Source organism: Equus przewalskii, chromosome 20, assembly GCF_037783145.1.
Source record: "Equus przewalskii isolate Varuska chromosome 20, EquPr2, whole genome shotgun sequence".
NCBI classification, from domain to species: domain Eukaryota; kingdom Metazoa; phylum Chordata; class Mammalia; order Perissodactyla; family Equidae; genus Equus; species Equus przewalskii.
The window spans coordinates 5,177,963-5,199,245 of record NC_091850.1 but is presented as its reverse complement, the minus strand read 5'-3'; the positions used below and the strand labels follow the sequence as shown (position 1 = coordinate 5,199,245).

Sequence of the window (21,283 nt, the reverse complement as noted above, 5' to 3'; positions counted from 1 at the left end):
GTAAAGAAATTGAAACAGTCTGGTTCATGTCAAGCAAGAGTTCGGAAATGGCACCATGTCATCTTCAGTTTCTTCCCCTGGGTCTTTTACACTTGGAACTTGGAAAGAAATGGAAGATAAAGGTGTCCTTCAGCAGCAAAGATAAAGAGAATAAATCTTTTTCTTTAATTTAGCATTAAAGGTTTGTGTAAAGGAGTAAAAACACAGACCCACTCTTCTCCGTAGGTATTTGAGTCCCTACTAGAAATGTAATGCTTAGAATTGTATTTCCGCACATTTATAACTTCTTTACCGTGAACTACCGTGATGTTCTTTTCCTTCAAAGCTGGTAAAGTTACATTCCTACCCAGAAAATGTGAGGAAATCGCATTTGACCTGTAAATAAACTAATTTGAAAAGTTTTTTTAAAATATTAGAGACTTCAAAAAAAAGATTGGGTGTGAAAACTCCAAAAGTTCCAAAAAAATTCCAAAGTGTGAAAATGCGAAATTTTTATACTCAAATGAGTCAAAATAGATGAACAGAATGCTTCCAAACTTTCTAAAAATATGCACCTTCAGGCAATAAAAAAAAATCAATCTAAAGGGTCATTTATTTCAAGAACCTAAAAGCCCGACTTAGCACTCCCGTGATCCCCCACAGCTGACTGGATCTGGGAAAGCAGGGCTGAAGAAAGGTCATTCATACTCCTCTCTAACCCCTTAATGATATGTTTAGCCAGGCTAATTTTAGACCTGTCGGAAGCTTTTGATTCAGTTAACCATACGGTGTTGGTGACAAGACTGTGGTCAATGGCAGGTGTGGGCTGAGCTCCTTTTGAAATCAGTTGGTGAGTTCATTCCTGGAAGAAAGATGTCAATACACAGTTACAGGGAACTGCTCATGATCCACACACATCTCCTAGGAGGTCTTTTCTCTCCTCCCTAAGTACCCAACATGGGCAAGAGATCCTGGGAACCATCAGTGGAGGCAATAACATCTTGCTGATCCTCATCTCATTATAGTCTTTTCTACTGATCCATTCAACCTGTCTTAGCCTTTGGCTTGGCTTATAGTTATTTTGGTTTGAGCAGGAAGTAGCTGGCTTCAACTCAACCTGGATAGGCTGAGGTTATGATCCTCAGTCCTAGGAAATGCTTTACAGATATCAGAGGTGGATCTGTATCATAGCTATTCAGGGATAGAGGCTGACTGACTGGTCTTTTAACAGGTGCTTGAGCATGGACAAGAAAAGTCTCTTTTTTCTTGGATCCAGAGAGGCATGTGCCTACACCAGCTTCCCAAAAAAGGCATCATTACATTTAGCCACCCCTCTGGTTCATATAAGTTTCACCACAGTAATATCTACCCTTTTCTCTACTTTGCTAGATTTTACAGTGGAATTTCATTACCCTACTATTCATTAAAGGGAATTTCTTTAGCCCTTTGAGTTTTCGTACCAATCAGTTCAAATGCTTTCCAGCCTCTCAGGCTTACCATGAATGGATATTTGATGCAGTGTGTGTGTCTGCTCTATATGTGCTCCATAAATCTTTCTATAGCAAAGAAAACATCAATGTTATGCTCAAGAACTCAACAGCCTGAATGAAGAGGAAAACGTCTTTAGTACTGTCTCTTACTAGATTTCAACAAATTCTGATGCTGTAAGGGAACTCAGGGCTAACTCATTTTCACCCTTTCATTTTATAGAATGGGAAAGCAAGACTTCAGTTTTCTCAATGGACATACTAATTCAGCAGAACCAGAAGATTTCCATGGAGCAAGAAATCTAACATGATCTTTCTAAACTTTATCAATCATTCACGGTCCTCACCAAGGGTCATATAGTGTGGAGAACAGGAGGAAGACAAGGGAGATAGGAAAGAGACAAAGGGTGAAAAAATTAAATGAGAAAAAGAAAGTCAGTTAGTGGCTTCCTGTGATTTTCTCATTATCACCCTTTCTTTCCAACTATTTTTTAAATTTTCTCTTTAGCCTCATCAGATAATCCAGATATCATCAAGTTTCACTGGAAATCCTTGGTCACCCATATGCAGGGGACAAAAGAGGAAGAGACAAGTATATATAAGTAAACCCTATTTTTCAGCTTTCGGACTATAGATGCCTCAATGGTTAATATTGAAACTGTGGATTTTAAATGCTCATTTCATTTGGTTGTCAGTCATCTACAGAACATCTGCCATGAGCTAAGAATTCTGCTGTACACTCTAAGAGACATGAGTATGAAGGAGACATAGTCTTGCCTCTAAAAATTTACAAGTTAATAAGAGAGAGGGAATATATTCCTCCTGGTTGCAAAATTCTAAGACATTTCACACTAACAATCATAACACAGAGAAGAATCAGATAGGGGCCCTAAGAGAAATTCAACCTGAGTGTTATGGGAGTCCAAGAAGGAGTATGTCATTTCTCAGTGGCAGGAGCCAAGAAATCTTCATCAAAGTGGTGGGATCTTGAGCTGGGGCTTGGAGGGTAGAAAAGACTTAAACTGTAAGAGGATACTGAAGAGTAAGCCTCCTGAGAAAAAGGAAACGGCTCAAAGGCACAAGAATAAAGATCTGCTTGGGAAAGAGCAAGTGGACCAGCTTGGCTATAGCATGGGATAGATAAATGACAAGAAATGCACAGCTGGAAAATTTTGTTGGAAGCCAAATTGCAGAGCATCTAAAATGATGAACCAGAAAGCTTGGTCTCAATTCTCTAGGTAATGTACAGACACTGAAAATTTTTTGAGGGCTGGCCTTTAGGTAGATCAACCGGCCACAATGAATTGGAGTGAAAGACACTAGAGGAAGGGATCAGCATCTCAGGATGAGCTAAATGAGTGGTAAAAGCACCCGCAGTGAGAATGGAAAGGAGGCAGATTCACTAGGCATTGAGGATGCAGAAAGGGCAGGAATAATTTGGGGTGAAGGTTGAAGGAGCATTTCCTAGGGTACTTGTGATGAAAACAAAATTCCACTCTGTCAAATGGATGCCTGGAAGCATGAGATTTTGAACTTACTACTGAGATGGTTTTACCACTGCCTGATATTGGTTGGTTGGTTGAATAATTTTGCTTGTTGTAGGTTAAGGATATATGTGGGTTGTTTTTTTTATTGTATTGTCCCTTCTGTGTCTTTTATGGTCTAGAAAGACCAGAATAAACAAACAGACATTAGATATCACAAACCCAGACCAAAGATCAGAGGAGGTCTCATCATCTCCTTCTTGGTGTGTAAATACAGCAAGAAATACATAGTGGTGGACGCATGGCTATTAATATAAAGGAGACAATCTATTACAAACTGTCCAAATCAATAATTATACTTTACCATGTCCCTCCTATGTGTCAAATTATATTCCTGTCCCCATCCATTTTTATATCAGAGATTCTTTTTAAAAATTGACTTCATTGAATTGGTAAAGAACTTGCTTATGGAAGGTCTTCTATTAATAAGGGTGCAATCTTCACAGTCTCTACCACTTATTCACTGAGCAGCCTCAATCACCTAGTCAGATGCTATACAACTTGGGGGCAGATAATAATCGCCCTTTCACCTTATTTAGCTACTAATGCAAACACATTGTGACCATCTTCTTCAGACAGTCTTCCCAGATAAACTAGAAGAGACCTGACTCCATGTCATTCTCAGAGAGCTCTCTATCTGATTTTGATTTTATTTTTTCCTGCACTCATTCTTCTGGCTACCCACCCCCTACCTCAGCAAACATTTAGTGAGCACTTGGTATATGCCCAGCACTGGGCGCAGGGATGCAGATTCAAAGATAAAAGGCAACAATCCTTCACTTTGTGTAAATATTAATGTAAGGAACTCATTTGCCCTCTGGAACACCTCACCTTGAAGACAGGAACCATCTCTACCTAAACTTGGTGTCATCTAAACATTAGCTCTCCATAGTGGTTAAGCACGTGGACTGCGGAGCCCTAGAGTAGGAGGGTGGCCAGTGCCAGCTGGGCACGTACCAGCCGTGAACCTGGTGAGTTATTTAAACTCTCTGAGTCTCAGTTTCCTCCTCTGTAAAATGGGCGTGATAATACTAGTATCTACCTCATAGGGTGGGCTCTGGTAAGAATTAAATGAGACAATTAATGCAAGGAGTTTAGGAGAGCACCTGCTGTACACTAGAAAACATGATAAAAACGATCATTAATTGTATTTTTTTTTAGGGAGGGGCTGTTCTAAAGGGATGTCCATTGGGGGAAATAACAGTTCAGGGTGGCAGCGGCTTCTCAGTGTCTGGGCAGTTACAGAGCGAGGAGAGAAATCTTCGTTCAGTAGCGAAGTGGTTTTATTTCCTGTCCAAAATGCGAGCATCCCTCTCTTCCTGTTTGGTGTAATTGACCATGTGAGCCAGGGCTTGAGAGCTCGCCCTACAGGCCTTCCCGTCTCCAACTTAAGGTTTCTTTTACCAATTTCCACACAGTCCCTAGTCTTCCTTGGCCCCTAAATCTTGGATCATCTCTTTTTTTTTTGAGGAAGGTTAGCCCTGAGCTAACATCTGCTGCCAATCCTCCTCTTTTTGCTGAGGAAGACTGGCCCTGAGCTAACATCCATGCCCATCTTCCTCTATTTTATATGTGGGACACCTACCACGGCATGGCTTGCCAAGCAGATGCCATGTCCGGACCCGGGATCCGAGCCAGCGAAGCCCAGGCAGCTAAAGTGGAACTTGGGCACTTAACCGCTGCACCACCGGGCCGGCCCCCATTAATTGTATTAATGTCTGACCCATGATCAGTCTGCAAATGGCCACCAGTAGCTGTAATGGTGACTGTCCTTTAAGCAAGGAAGAATATACTTAAAAGAGTTGCTAGCACTTCAGAGAAAGGTCTAGGAGGCAATGTCCATTTCAGTTTGCATGTCACAAGAACAATTCTTCTTTAGCCTGTATGTCATGTTTTCTGTTTTCTTTCTCTCATTTTCTTATACCAGAAAATTTTATCTGTTCCCGATGTTCGTTCCCTATTTAAACACACAGCATTCAGTTGGTGAAGCCAGAAGTTCTCTGCCAATGCTGTCACCACCCAGGTCTGTGGTGCTGAAGGCCCAATCTGAAGCAAGAAGTGACACAAAACCACTGCTGCTCCATCCAGAGAGAGTTGCTGGTATGCAAGGCGGGTTGCAGGATTGAGCCCCCAGTGAGGAATAAGTAACAGAAACCATAGAAGGCAAATAAAATAGAAATGTGTTTCTCATGCAAACACTCAGAGCAGTTAAAACTAAAATAAAGGAAAGAATGAACTAAAATAGAAAATTGTGGAGGGGATTTGGTGAAACACTTTAAAATCAAAGACCATGCTTTCCTTTCCTTATTCTGTGAGATGCTAGATCACTGCTTAGATGAATTTACAGCTGTTTCCAACATTTATGTGAAACACAACAAAGAGCTGGACTCTGGTTGCTGAGCAGGCTATACCCCAGGAGGTCGGAATGCATCACTAATTAAAGGGAGGCTGCAGATATTGGTAATCTGGGAGCTGCAGGCACCCCATACATGTACCTCTCCGAGCCAGAGCAGGTTGCATCTAATAAGGTTTTCAAGGTGACTCTGTATTTCTTCAATGCTCCTCACCCTCAACTTCCTCACAGGCATTTCTAGCCAGTTACTCCACATTCCAGGGAAGGCATGATCTCCTTCAAACACCATGCCTATTTCTCGAACATTATCCGCAGAAACAAATTTAGCTTTGTACATTACATCATCACCTCACTGCAGATTACAGACCCAGAAACTATCTCCCACATGGACTAAGGTGATCCGGGGAGCCTGGGGCACCGTTCTGTCCAAATTGGAAGGGGGCAGAGCTTCTTGCTGAGCAGATGGTCTTGAGCCCAGCAGATCTAGGAATTCCATTTTATTTTTGCCTTTAAACATGCAGATAGGAATATCAGACCCAGAAGCTTTCCGTGCTGCACAATTTATGCTAGCTCATTACCTCCTGCTACACTCCAAGGCTCTGTAACGGAAATTGGCTCTGATTTCTGAGATGGGCATTACATCATAGTCTTCTTTTAGCACATTATGTCATCCCTGCTGAGACCCATTATCTAGGGTTGGCTCAGCAGTAGCGATTTTTGTGGGCCGACTGCAGCGTTCCCAAAGAACTGCTGGGAACCACAGATTGCAATCTAAAACATTTATCTTCTAAAAAACTGAAAATGGAGAAAGATGTTCACATCGGACCCCATTTATTTTCCTTAACCCTCTGCTGTCTGAGAGCCTTTTAGAGTACATTGCGGCAAATGCCAATGAGCATGTGCGGAGCCTGTGCAGAGACGATCATCTCGAGATAACCACTGCTAAGGGTGCCTGGAATATCGCTCCTCATCGAGGGCTGATATACTCTACACTTGCCATGATTCTGTCTCAAGGGATGTTACGAAATGCTTAAAAGGAGTCACCTTGCATGCTCACAGTGACAACGAGCACCCTGCCTAATTCTTGGCTTATTTAAGAAAAAAATTTCTTCTCATGATCTGTTTATACAGATATAAATAAAAACTATGTACATACATGTAGTTTTTATTTATATATATATATATTTATATATACACGCTTATCCTCCTAACCATGTTGCAGTCACAAAGGCAAACTTCTAGAAGATTTGTATTAGAAATAATTTTATGCAGAGAACTGAGCTGATATTATCTCTTCTCACTTCAATCATGAAATTAGAAGCCCGTTCTGTATCTCTCCATCCTAGGCAGGATTAGAAACCATTGCACAGAGGGAATAGACGGGAGCTCTCAGGATGAAGCAAAGATATTCCCAGACCCTTGAGAATCCCCATACCTCTCTCATCACAAAAGCATAAATATGATAATAAAAAAAGTCTCTACATCCCGAAATGAGATGAGATACATTCAACCATGGCTAAATTACAATCCCCCTTACCCACCGACTAATGAGACTCATTGGGAGGGAAGTAAGTGCTGGGGGAGGGGTTAGAAAGGAGGCTATGATATTCCCTTCCCCCATCCAATCATGCTGCATTTTGTTTTTCCACGGATTTTTTTTAACCGTGAATACTTTTATGCTCTCAGTTTCTTTTTGTGGCTCTCAAATGGCAGCCGCATCCAAACAAACAACTTCATAATTAAAATGGAGGTAAGTAAAGCTATCATTTGGCCCCATCCCAGAGCCTTGCTCCTACTTCCACCCTCAGTGATTTTCCATCATGTTCTTTTCTAGCGCTCTCCTCTACACCCAGTGGATCATAACGCAAGATGGCAGCCTTCATCCTTCACTCAGCCCGGGGCAAGGCCATGTGAGCAGTCTGAGCATTCTAACAGGGTTTGGGACACCTGGCCCCACATTCAGGGTCTAGAAACTTCCTGGGTGACATTCAGCAACCAACTGATATCCCATCTTTAGCACCTCTTCTTTCATATTTTATGTCTGCTGCCATTTGCCACTTATCTCCTAGAGGGGACGGTGTGAGGATTGATGGTCTGATCCCACAAAGGGCTCGAGGCTTTCAGACGGGCGATGCTCTGTAAAATAGTATTACTTAATAGCTAAGGACATTTATAAGGATCCTCTTACCCTTCTCCTTCCTTTCCTTTGTCCCTTCATCTCCACCTCCTCCCTCTCACTCTAGGAATTTTATGATCAGAAGGCCAAAATGCTTTAAATCTTAATAACTACATGTGCCACTTGGGATACTGAAAGGAAACTATATATGCTCTTTATTTGACTCATTCAAAGCTTTTACTGCAGCCAAAGTAACTGCTCCACCATTTAAAAATTTCACTGAAAAGGCAAGCAGCCTTCAACATGTTAAGCTGATGTTCATGTAAGTTGTGAAATATTAAAGGACCAGGAATTCTATCCAACAATGAAATTACCTGGCCCAATCACCTCCTTTCCCTTTGGAGGAGGCAAGAATTCACATGGATTCACATCCTGAAGGATGTATGCCTCCATCTAGGTGTCGGCTGGCTAGATACCAGCTTCTGAAGATACACTGGAGAGGGGACTGAGCCTTACTTCTCTCTCTGCCTCCAGTGCCCTCTGTGTCCCAGTAGTTGTGCCTAATCCTGCAAAAAAAAGGCTTTCAGGATGCCCAGAGGTCCTCAGTCCACTCCCAATCAGGCCAACTATAGAACAGAGCCACTGTGCTCTTGCACTTGTAACAGGACAGTTACTGGCCATGAGAATCTGAGGGAGGAGTTCTTGTAGAGAAGAGGAAGCTGAACCCAAAATCTGTAGGTGGTTTCTAAGAGTAAGTACATACTAGGGGGATCACATTGCACAGTAAGAAATCAACTATTCCCTAATGGATGTCCCACAATAAAGGTGGAGAGCAGGGGTGGCCAAGTCAGAATGAGGAGATCAAGCACAGAGCTCACTGGCACCTGACATTACAATAAAACCCAGGCTTGGAGTGAGTATAGAATTCTGGGCCTGGCTTCAGCCTCCTTCGCCAACTGTCTTGGCACCAGTCACTACGCTCAGTGGCCTGACAGAGGGGAACAAAACAGTACGGACCTTTCAGGCTTTCCTAGGCAGAGGTGGGGAATTCCACAGCCTCCCACCTGCCCAGAATCACCGTCAGGATCACCTAACGCCTAGAAAAGCAGCCATTGGTCTTATCAACGATGATCTCAATCCTGCTGTCTACAGCAATGCCAGGAGACCAACTGTCCTCACCGGTTGCTCTCTGGGTGCCACCCCAGAGTCCCATTACCAGCCCCCTGGGGGCTTGTGGCATTTCCTAGGCTATAGAGCCTTCCAAACTTCTTAGAGTTAGCCCTCAACAGCTCACCTTCAGACCTGTTTGTTAGCAACAGCAAAAAATTTCTTTTCTGTAAATGTAAGTACATCATGAAGATACAGACTAGAGAAACGTCGAGGTTTACTGTTCAGACCCAAAAAGGTTCTAGAGAGAACTGCTTTATCCAGCTTTGGGGGAAAAAAATTATACAAGTTCCCTTACAATGTGAGTCCAAACTATTTCTGGTCAAGATCCTTCTTAACTTCTGGGAAGTTTGCATCCCCTTCACCTTTATTCCTGGTCCAGGCTGAGTACTTTGCCTTTCCCTTAAAATGTTTTTCCTTCCGGGAGGATTTTCTTCATGATCTCTTGTTTACCCCTTAACAAATTACTACAATAATATTAATCTAGTTAACAAAAGTACTAGATTCTCCTTAATCCTGGACAATAGAACTAGGTAGGCTCCATTCATTCATTCATTCATTCATTCAGCAAATATCTATGGAGCAGGGTCAACTGTGTGCCTATTGTTGTAAAAAGTGTTGTGGAGATGAATCAGACATGGATTCAGCTTTTCAGGCACGAGAGAGACCACAGACAAGCTATGTTAATAAATATATGACAGAGACTGCTAGATTTTCACCCAAGTTCCTCCTCATATTCCTGGGTACACAGCTAGATATACTTTCCAACTTCCTCTACTGTTAGGTGTGGCCATGTGCCTGAGGCCTGGCCAATGAAAAGTGGATGGAAACGATACCACTCCCAGTGTTGCGCCTGTGAGATCAACATGCTTCTTCCTCCTTCTGGCTGTTTGGGATGGCAAGATCACCAAACCCAGGAAGTCATGTGTTGAAGGTGGCAAAGCCTCAGACAGCCAGAATTCCTGCACGCCCCCTTGGAGGAGAGCTGCCCTTGTGGCCTATTTATGTTCAGGACTGGTACAAGAGCAAGAAATAAACTGGCATTGTGTGCGTCCATCACATGGTTGGGTCTGTTCATAACAACAGTCAGGCTGTTCTAATTAATGTAAATGTTGAAATGATTTATTGAAATGGAAAGATATTCAGAGTGTATACTAGGGTAGAACAAGTTTAAAAACCTATAGTGTGATATCACTTTTTAAAAGAATATGTATATAAAGGTACTTATACACCATGGAGAAAGTTCTAGAAGTGTGTACAACAAGGTATAGGTGTTTATCTCTGGAGGGTGATAATACAGCTATGGCTTATCTACATTTTCTGATATGAAATGATATGATTTTATAATTAAAAAATGAAATCTATGTTTAACATTAAAAAGGAAAGTATGTCTTGAGATATAAATACAAAGGCACAGCATCTCAAAATGGATAAAGATTTCCTGAGGGAAATTAGGAAAGGCTTCTCAAACTAAGCATTTATTAATGACCCTTCCAACACTGAAAATCTATAAATTAGCTACAGCCTGAGAAATAGAACAGGTCAGTTATACAACATTCCTGGTTCCCAGCCTTTATGTATTGAGGTCTTGTCAATGGGGATCAATTCACCAGAAAGGAAGGACGAGCTAAATCTTTTACCTTTACAAAGTGCCAAAAACTAGTCTCAGTGGTTGTTTGGGGTGAGGGAGAGGAATGAAAGAGAGGGCAGTATTAAACGAGTTAGGGGAAGGAAAAAGGATCATACCTACCTTATACCTTTTTGTGCTTTTTCAATATTTTGTTATAGGCATTTATTACTTATCCCAAAAATTCAAAAAAATTTTCTTTATGAATTTTGTGCTATAAGAATTTATTGCCTATTTTTTTAAATCCTAAGTTCTATAATCTTTTGTAAATACTAAGTCAGAAATTCTCCTTGAATTGGTTAAGTGCAGAGATAGATGCTAAGCAAATAAACAAGTCATAATTTACCAGCTGAGTCCTACAAAAACATAGCTCCAATTAGCCATTGTGGCAAAGGTTCACCTTTTTATGTGAGAAGAGCCTAAATATGTCCTCCCCAAACACCAAAGGAAAGGACTGGTCAGTGAAGGGTCACCTCTGCTCTCCTCCACACAGTCTTCAAAAGTGCCTGGAGAAAGATTTTGGTGTACAAACAAGAGTTGGAAACTTTGCAAAACCTCTTATGTCAAAGTCTCAACCCCCGTTCTTTTGCTGTGAAGACTCAGAGGAGTGACGGTGACCCCAGAGAGGAGGGATAGGCCACCAACTCTCTGGATCAAGGAAGAGCGTTGCAGGTTGAGGTCCCTGAAAAACAGACTCCAAGATGGAGATTTGCTCACAGGTGGCTTATGGGCGGGGCTCTTGGGGACAACACCAGCAAGGGAGTAAAGGAAGCAGAATTAGGCACAAGGAGGAGTTGAGCTGTGACACTGTCACAACAAAGGTGTCAGTGGATCCCACAGGGCACTCTGGAGCTGGGATGGCCCTTCAGAATTGTCCCAAGCTGGAGCTAAGCCTTTAAATGCCCTCAGGGTCTGGGGCAAGCAGCTCTCTTCAGCCAGTTTTCTGGGAAGAACTCAGTTGTGAGACATCAGCAGGCAATACTCCCAACAGCTGGGGAGACAAATGCCCAGCGTAGGGCGACACGCTACAGCATCCACTACAGAGTGGCAGGGGGATGTCAACCCTTCTGTCAGTCTATATCTAGTTCTCAAAATATCACATCACAATTGGCTCCGGTTATTCCTCTTTGAAATTCCTCAGCGGCTTCCTATTACTCATGGGAGCAAAAAAGATCTTCCTAAGCAACATTAATGGGCTTTTCACTGGCCTAGAGGCCAAACCCCATGGAACCTAGGATCCAGTCACCCGGGGCTACTCACCAGTCCCAGAAATTACCGTCCTTTTTCATGGCTCTAAGCCTTCATATATGCTCTTCCTTCTGCTAGAATGCCTTCTCCACTCTTATCTTCCTAAAAAACCCTTAGTCATCCCTCAGTCCTCAGGGTAATTTCCGCTGGGAAACATCCCTGGCTCCCCTGGACAACTCAGACTACTTTACTCCAAGTTTCCACTGCGTTGTATGCATCTACACCACCACCCACAGCAGCCCGTGCATATACCAGTTCTTCACGTCTGTGTCCCGCTAGACTGGAGGCTTCTTGAAAACACAGCCAGATCTTTCATCTTGGTATCCCTGCTACATAGGAAGTATTAGATTAAATGTTTGTTGAATGAATAAATAATTCAACGTGGAAGAAATGGTGCTGGTGGTGATAGCTCCGTCAAGGAAGAGTGGATGAATTCTGATAAATTGGTGGAACAGGAGATAGAACTAGGGACACAGGGAGAGGCGAAATGTTTGTAACCAGCCATGTGCCAGAAACATTTGGCTTTTATGTCATCTTTGGTTTTCAATCTCTATTGTCCAGCTACAGCTTAACAGAATGGAGGGTACATCAGGGGCTCTTATGTTGACAGCAAAATTGCTTTTAGGGTTCAACAACCAGAAAGTCTCCCAAGGATGACTTTAAGGAAGGAGTGTTAGGCTATGTGGACCCCTGGCTGAGGCTATGACTAAACAAGATTGTGGGTCTGAAGAAGCATTCCCCTCTCTGCATATTCTCCTGAAGAATCTCTGCCAAGGACTAGAGGAGCCCCCACACATGAATAACATATTCAACTTTTCTTCCTCATGTTGATCAACGACGGTGTTAACGAGGGGCTGGGCAATGGGGCTGTATGAGCTGAGAGTGTTTAGCCTTCAAAAGCCCTCAAAGGAGAACAAGGTCCCAGGTAACAGATAGAAGGAAGAAAGGACTTAAGTCATCCTGGAGCTTCCTGGTAAGGAGAAAGTGGAAATGCAGGCTCTCATCTTTCTTTTTTTCCTAAGATTGGCACCTGAGCTAACAACTGTCACCAATCATCTTTTTTTTTTCTGCTTTTTCTCCCCAAATCCCCCCAGGACATGGTTGTATAATTTTTTAGTTGTGGGTCCTTCTCGTTGTGGTATGTGGGACGCCACCTCAACATGACCTAATGAGGGGTGCCATCTCTGCGCCCAGGATCCGAACCGGCGAAACCCAGGACCAGCGAAGCGGAGAGCACGAACTTAACCACTCGGCCCCGGGGTTGGCCTCACTCTCATCTTTCTTTGCCTCTCATCTCATACTCATCCCCATTCCATATTTCTATGCTCAAGAGGAATGGAACTAGCCCAAACTATGATGAAAAGTGATTCTCTCTCAGTCATATCCTAAGCAAATAATTTTTTTCCAGAACCCCCAGTACAAACATAATACACTGAGTAATCAAGCAAAATTATCTAAGGTCATTATAAACAGGCATCAAACCAAGTTTGGCTTCAATCAAAATGAATTTTAGGTCCATCTCTATTTATTTTCAAATCTTACTGCCTCATTACAGAACCAGGGACCTGTCATTTTAGGGAGAAAAAAATATTCTGTTTCCTCAGGAAATGCCAAGGGGCCACAAATTTTAATCTGCTCCAGCTGGAGTGGAGGCTGGGGGCTTATTTTAGCTTACAAAATATACCTTCTCACATTTCCTCCTTCTGACAAACCAAAGATCCTCCTCAACCAAGGTTCGGGTAGCTGCTCCCAGTATCCAAAGGAAGGTTGCCCAGCCAAGCAACTGCTCCACCCACCTGAAAGCCTGCTTAGGATTCCATTTGAATGTAGGAGTTGATTCTAAATATAATCCTGAAAGAAGCCTCCACCATCATCCTTGCACTTGTAGCTCCTCTCTTTGCAAAATAATGAAATGGGATGGGTGGGTTTTCAGGCTTTGCCCCTGGGAGGGCAGCTTGCGGTAATGAGACACAAGAGAGCAACCCTTTGCTGACGCTTACCCAACCCTCCCTTTAGGATGGGAGAAGGGGTGAACAACAGCAGTCCTCCAACCAGGAGTTGACACCAAGCCCCAATCCTCCAGTTTCCCACTGGGTCCCTCTCAAAGCAGATGGTCCCTAAGATGTGTAAATTGTCCCAGGGAATTAATTATCCTCAGGAATATCCTTAGAAGTATGCCTCCTCCCCCTGCCCAACCCAGGACTCCTGTTATAAAATTCAGAATCTCAACATATCCTATTCCTAACTGTGATCATTCTTATCTCACCAGATGGTATTCCACTAACCAACCAATACCTGTTCATTGTGGATCTCGCGCACTAACCCTGGGATCTTTGACAGCAGTGCTGTTTCTTCCACATGCTGTTTCTTCCACATCAATGGACCTTCAGCACCTACCACAGTGCCAGGTACATAGAAGATGCCCAGTAAATGCTGGATGGATGGAGGGATGGATGGATGGATGGATGGACAGATGAATGGATGGGGAATTGCCTCAGTGTTGCCCTTGGTAGATAGAAGGACAGATGATAGGAAGTGCAGCTTGAGCAGCTTGACTACAGCTGTGTGCTGCAACTCGGCGCATGATCCTGGAGCCCACACACAGCCCTGGGGCTCCCGGTTAGAGCATGATGGTGCCATGGCTCCTGCCCTCTGAGTCCCCTGACCAAAACTAAATCCATTTGGGGGTGGAGATGGGCCCCCCCATAGCAGGCCCGGGAGGGAATTGTGATGGGATCACCTGTGGAACATAGTGACCCTCATTAACACAACCAAAGGCAGGCTTCCCTTTTCTCTGCTTGCTGCTGTCTGATGTGAGGAGAGAGGGGTGGAGACACAGTCTCTCCCTGGCCCCCAGCCCGGGGAGGGAGGCTGCGCAGGGGTCTGCAATCACAGCCCCCACAGCCACACTGACCATTCATCCCATAAGTGGCTGAGGAGAGCCTAGACATCTGTGCCCGACAGCGATGTTTCCATGTGTGCAGTTGGGCTCTTCTTCCCTGGATCAAGCCCAAAAGGCCACAAGCTTTTGAATGGAAGGTAACTGGTTTCGTGAAAATGCCATTTTACTGGCTCTGCTTTATTTCCAGCCAGGAAGAGCCTTGTTATAAAGCAGAGACAGCTGAGCTGCTCAGGCACTGGGAGTCTGGGCTGGTCTCCTCTGACCAGGGAGAGACCCCAGCACCAGGGCAACTGAGGGGCAGAGGATGAAATTAAGCAAACAAAAAGTCAGGCTGGAGCCAGATTATTCTTGCTCATGGCCAGAGCTCTGCTTCTGTTAAGACCTAGCTTCTGAGAAGACAAGGGCCATCACTTCCCCTTCGCCTACCCTAGTGAGCTCCCTGGGGGATGCAGGGGCCGAAGTGGCCATGCCCATCTAATAGAGAGCACCTCCCTTCTGCTGTGGTCTTTCATCCTGGCTTCTGCTTGGAGTTAAGAACTGATTAGAAACCGAAGAACCTGCCCTTTATGAAGGCTGAACCAGACGCTTCCTGGCAAGGCCAACTGCTCGTTTGGCTTTACTGACTAATTTCAGTTAAACCCAAGCTAGAGGTATTGGTCCTTTCATGTTTTAGTCTTTCAGTTGACAATGAGATATAGAAGTGCATTTCTATCATATTATAGAAAACTCCTTAACTAGGCTTATTGTGGTGATCACTTCACAATGTATACAAATATAAATCATTGTCTTGTACACCTGAAACTAATATAATGTTATACGTCAATTAAACCTCAATTAAAAAAAAGAAAGAAAACTCCATCCTGGTTACACAATAAATGGAAACTGTTTCCACAAAAGCTGAGGTAAAGAAGAGCAGGGAGTTAACATTTTTTCAGTAAACCCTAGGTACTTGCCATAAAGTACTATTTGTTACTTAATTTCGCTTGATCTTCGCGACAACCCCATGAGGTAAGTGTTACTATGTTCAATTTATGAGGAAACCCAAGTTCAGAGAAGTTGATGACATGCCCACAGCAAACAGGTGGAGGATCCATGTCCTTTCTGCTCCACCTGTGATTTTCAGCCCGGGCAGCAGAGTAGGGACTTTTAAAGACTATGGGTACCCGAGTCCCCACCCCAGAGAGTCTGACTTAATTGGTCAGGAGTGGGTTCCAGATTTTTTTGGTAAGAGGATCAGTGGGCTACACCACGTCGAAATGGAGGCCATGTGGATCCTGAAAAAATGCCTTATAGTTTTCATCTCATCTTTACGTGCCATGTGACTCCAGCTTATGCTTGTGAGTGATTCCAGTAAGTCTTAGCTAGGGTGAAAAATCAGACTGACAGCTGAAAATTTTTGTAGCTCATAAATACCTTTAGCCTATCTACAAAGTTATACCAAGTCTCCTAGGTAACTGGGACAATTTTCATGAAATTGGGAAATATTGAGCAAGGTGGATGACAACACTTGCCTTGAAATTTTCATATCGTGTAACTGGTAACTAACTCGTGGTGGGGTTGAAGGTAACTTACCTCTCTGGGATTCAGCCTGCTTCCCCAGGCACAGAAGTAGGAGGGAAGGAGGAGAACCATTGTTCTGACTTACAGGGAAAATTTGGAGGCATGAACAAATTATTCCACGCTTATAAAGTGCTTTGGGCTCCTTGAGTAACAGCGGAATGTGAAGACCTGGAGTTATTAGTTTTCACACAAGTCCCAAGATTAGTTTCACCTCTCATTCTCACTCCCCAGCTCATAAGTTACGATCTGTGCCCAAGTTACTTTCCATGTGCCCCGGCAGATACCAAAGCTAGGCCTTGAGCGCTCCCTGTGGAGAGGCAAGATGGTGTGCATCCCATTAGCAACATTTCTCCTCATAACGGACACCTGTGAGCTGGAATTTCTCCACTGCTAATTCCTGTCATTTGTTTCACACAGGCGGAGGAATCAGATCGACAAATGATCCTATAGTCAGGTGTAAGCGGTTCTTATTGGAAAGATTCTTTTTATGAAGCACAAATAATTTTCAAATAATTAGGCAATTGAGGCCCCAAATTAAGAGATGGGAAGGGTCTCCACTTTATAACTGCAGCCTTGGCCCCTTATCGTCATTTTCCCCATGATCTTCTATTTCAGCACAAAACCAGTTGCTTTTCATAAGCTAAGTCATTCTTTTCTTGAAATGTCACTTCTTTAACAAAGAATATAATAATAATCAGCTTCTCACAACTAAGTGAGCCTGACCTTATTGCAGGCTGCTGATTTGTTGGGGCAGCCTTTGTTGAATGTGTTTGACTTTGACAATATATAATTTTAAGTTCAGATTCAATGATTTATGTATACGTCCTTGTTTCAATTACAGAACCTAAGAATGTTAAGGTGAGAGGGCAGCTTAGAGATCTAGCCCATGTCCCTCATTTTAAAAGGAAGCTAAAATCCAGAAAAACAAAGTGGCCAGCCTGAGGCCAGCCAGAGTGCCCACAACTCTGCCCTTGACCCTCCTTTTTGCTCTATTCCACGTTCTCGCTTTAGAAAACTCATCTAGTCCCATGAGTTTAAATGCCACCATATGTTGATAACTCTCAGCCCAGATCTCTCCACAAAACTGCTGTTTCTCTACCCAAGCCTCTCCCCATCCTATCTCCTGCCCCGTGGCCTTCTCCATCTCAATAGATTGCACCCCCATTCCAGGGTTGTTCAGGTCCAAAACCTTGCCATCATCCTTTAATTCTCCATTTCTCATATATCCCATATCTAAATTAAGGTACTAGTCTCATTTCCAAAAATTAACCACTAATTTAACTCTTCTCCATAATCTCCACTAGTAGGACACTAATTTATACTGTATTTAACTCCTGCCTATCTTGTTTCAATAGCTCTGAACTGGTCTCGCTCCTTCCACTCTTTCCCTTTCCAGTAGATACATCACATAGTAATCAGAATAATCTGCATAAATGCATCATCTCATACCCCTGCTTAAAACCCTTTACACTTAAAATGAAACCTAAACTCCTTTCCATGCTTTCACAACCCTACACAGTCTGACCTGCTAACCCATCCCCGCCATCTCCCTCCACTCATCCCTTTTCACTCAATCCGGTCACACTGTCCATCTTTGTTCCTTGAAAGGACCCTTGTCATTCCTGGCTCTGTCTCCAAATGGTAATTCCTTCTGCTCAGATTGCTGTCTGCACAGATCTTTACATGGCTACCACTTTCTCATCCCTCAGGTCTCAGTTCAGAAAGCCAAGCACTGGCTAGAGCAGCCCGAGTCACTCTCTTTCACATTCCCACATTCTTCATAGCACTTATCCGGGGCTGAGACTATTTTACTCCTTTGTTTGCATCTTATTGCTACCACCCTTACAGGATGTAAACAGAGAGTAGATTTTCTTGGTCACCACCGTGTCCCCGACTTCTGAAAAATGTCAGATTCAGAACAGGCATGAAATCAATACTCATTGACTGACTCATGTGAAGAAATAGCAATAGAACCAGAAGTAGAATCTATGCTTTTCAGTTCTCATTCCAATGATGTTTCAATCCTGTCCTTTGGTTGACTAGAAACAGAGGTCCACTCCAACTAGTTCAAATAAAGGGAATTTCCGTGAGGACGCATATGGGGTGACAAGGTACAATGTCTCTGAAATCCAAAAACAAGAGCCATAGTAGGGCTTGAGCCCTACAGAGACAAAGATGAAGGAGGACTCTGGATTCAAAATGGCCCTGGAGAGCCCTCTCTTGGGGGTGTTCCTTTTGCTCCACCATTAACACTATTAACATGCACTTTGTGTATCTGCTTCTTCCTCTCCTGTTCCAGCTGGCATTTGTTCATTCCCTCACCAAATATGTGCTGAGGGCCAACATGTGCTAAGTCATGCTAACTCTGCTTGCTTGTCATTTCTGCTTTTCCTTTATTTCATCTACACATGGCTTTGGTTTTCCATGTCCCCATCAGCCTTTCTCATGCATTTTTTACTTCAATTCCTTCTTAGGACAATTCTTTCTAGATCGTTATACAAAATCTAGCTCAACAAGTTCATCTTTTAGAGCTGGGTCAACACTAAACAGCTTATGAATTGGCAGCCTTTGGATCAGGAGCCCAACTCTGCTCCAACCAGCTGTGCTCCTGTGTGTTATTCAGCAAGGGCTGTGAATGTGGTAGCTTTTGTCAAAAGGAGAGATGACAGGGCAGATGATTGTATCTCTAGGATAAACTTTAATCTAGTGAGGATACATTAAGCGGTAGGAAAAGACACATTTGGACATTTCAATTAGAATGTTACCATATAATGTTTGCCTAACTCAGTGGGTGATTTGCTGTCATTGAAGGTTTCAGAGCAGATAAGTGATATAATCAGAGCTTTGCTTTGGGAAAATTAATTTTTAAGAAATATGTGAGCTAGGCTATAAAAGTAAAAAACTGATATGAGGAGAAAAAATTAGGAGCCAGCTGCAATACGCTGAGGTGCTAAGTCATGAGAGTCTGAATTAGTGCGTGAGCAGTGCAAAGGGAAGGTGGTACAGGTGGGAGAGACACTAAGTGACAGGAATTGGAATGTGGCATCAATTCCACAATACTTGAGTGCCTACTATATACAAGGTCCTTTATTGAGGCCCTACTATGTGTCAAGCACTGTACTAAAGGTGTCGTAGACATTATCACATTTAAGCCTTTAAAAAATCTATAATGAAATGTACATAATTTTGTATCCATTATATAAATGAGGAAACTTCAGGCCAGAGAACTAAATAACTTTCTCAGGATCACATAACCAGAAAGTGCCCAAGGAAAGGAACCTCGTGGAAAGATGGAAGAATCCTCAGGGCAACTGGAAGAGGCCAACGATATACCCACAAAATGGCCTGAGACTAGAGAACGGGGTTGAAGATGGCAGGAAGCCTTGCATTTCTAACTGGGATGAAGGGTAGGTTCACAACATGGCTTGGAGGATGGATCCAGGCTTTACTCTTGGCCTTGAAGCCCGACCCCATATGGAGCAATGCCATCCCCCTCTCTGAGATTCAGTACCTTCTCCTGTAAAATAGAGAGAACAATATCCATGATCTCACAGGTCTGGGTAGGGATGAGTGACAATGTACCTAAAGTGGCAGACACAAAGCAGGGTCTCAATAAAAAGTATCATTGCTGGGGTTAACAATTTCATTATTATTGCTGATAGATTAGTCAGGGGCAACATACAGACATCAGAAGAGATTAACTAGTCAGAATTCTGTTGTTGAATGGTTTCAGTCTCCACGTTTCAGCCTAAATATTGCTATGATGATGTGGATTATTAGGCATTGGGCTGCTCATCTCTTACAAGCTTGTGTGTACTGGCCAGCTGGTAAAACTGATCTAACTTTCAACGTCAGATAATTTCATCATTTGAGTTAAGCTGTCTGAACAGGAGGGAAGGTTGACTCTGTCTCTGTCAGTGTACTGCACAGCCTAGAACTCCGTGCCCAGAGCTGAAAGTGCTGCCAGAGAAGTGAAGCATGCTCTGGGTGGGTACACTTGGCAAAAAGCAACTCTCATCAGTAGCAGGTAGTGAAAACTCCACTAAGTTAGTGAGAACATCTCAAAGCCCAAAACCCTGGCTTTAAATATTAATTTGACTTCAGCAAGAAAGAGCTAGTTTTTACCCATTAGCTGAAAAGCACTTCAGCTCCTGCTTGTTATTTTTAAGCAATAATGTTTTTTTAAAGAGCCCAGCTCTGCTCCCCACAAGGGAGAGTACAGGCTCGAGCAAACCCCGGTGTCTTTATCTCTTCCGAGTGTGGAGGCAGAGAAGCAGCCAGCTTTCATTCCACTTTTGTCTTCCCCAGGCCACCAAGCCTGAAGTCCACTTATGGATGAGATCAGCTCCAGCTCAAGATCAAACTCTCTCCAGACGCAAGATGGAAAAGTCCCATTAGCCAAACCCTGGGCTGAGCTTCAAGAAACAACAATCTGTTGTTGATTCTTCTCTATACTGGAAACATAGAAAATACAGAAGCTACCTAACCCCCAGGCCACCAAAAACCTATGTTTATTGCCATCTGATGCCATCCTACCCTACATGCACAGTGCCAGGGAAGGGGCAGCAAAATAGCCTGGTGCCCCAACTCTGGGTCTTTTCTCCCTTGCTTTCAGAGCAGAACCCATCTGAGTGAGAATGATTACCTTTTGTTGTTGTTGTTGTTAAGGTCATACTGACTTATAATATTGTGTAAATTTCAGGTGTACATTATCATATTTCAGTTTCTGTATAGACTGTATGGTGCTCATCACCAATAGACTAGCTTTTGTCCATCACCATATATATGTGCCCCTTTACCCCTATCACCCCCCACCACTTGCTTCCCCTCTGGTAACCACTAACCTGTTCTCCTTATCTATGTGTGCATTTATTTGTTTATCTTCCACATATGAGGGACTAGATGTTTGTTTCATTCTTATCAAGGCTTGGGAAGAGGATCGGGGGAAAGTCTCCTCAGAAAAAGAGTCTGAAAGAAGAAGTTGGCAGAATTGCAATAAACACAGGCATTAAAAAAATCTAACAGCATGAATCTGTTCACTAGCTGGAAAGAAAATATCTCATATATTTAAGGCAGAGCAGCGATGTTGTATAAGTCGAGGGTGACGGGTAACTATTCACTTCATAGTCTATGTGAATGCTGCAGGGCACAAACTGTGTAACCAAACTTAGACAGCCCCAATTCACGATATCTAAGTTAGAAAAGTTCCTGTAATAATTTCCACACAGATGTGGCAGTTTTAGGCTATGGAAACATTTAAGTTGTGGATTATTCTGTAGAAAATTCTTAGTGTACATAGC

General features: G+C 43.1%; 1 long non-coding RNA gene across 1 annotated transcript in view; it reads left to right on the top strand.

Moving 5' to 3' along the window:
- The window catches only part of LOC139077789 (uncharacterized), a 47,886-nt gene extending 26,886 nt beyond the window's left edge, over positions 1–21,000 (top strand). Inside the window, exons 2-5 of the long non-coding RNA XR_011530287.1 lie at positions 4,938–5,110; positions 7,198–7,273; positions 13,791–13,929; positions 20,292–21,000. This is a non-coding gene — a long non-coding RNA (uncharacterized lncRNA). The remainder of the gene's footprint in view (positions 1–4,937; positions 5,111–7,197; positions 7,274–13,790; positions 13,930–20,291) is intronic.
- Positions 21,001–21,283: the final 283 nt, after the last annotated feature.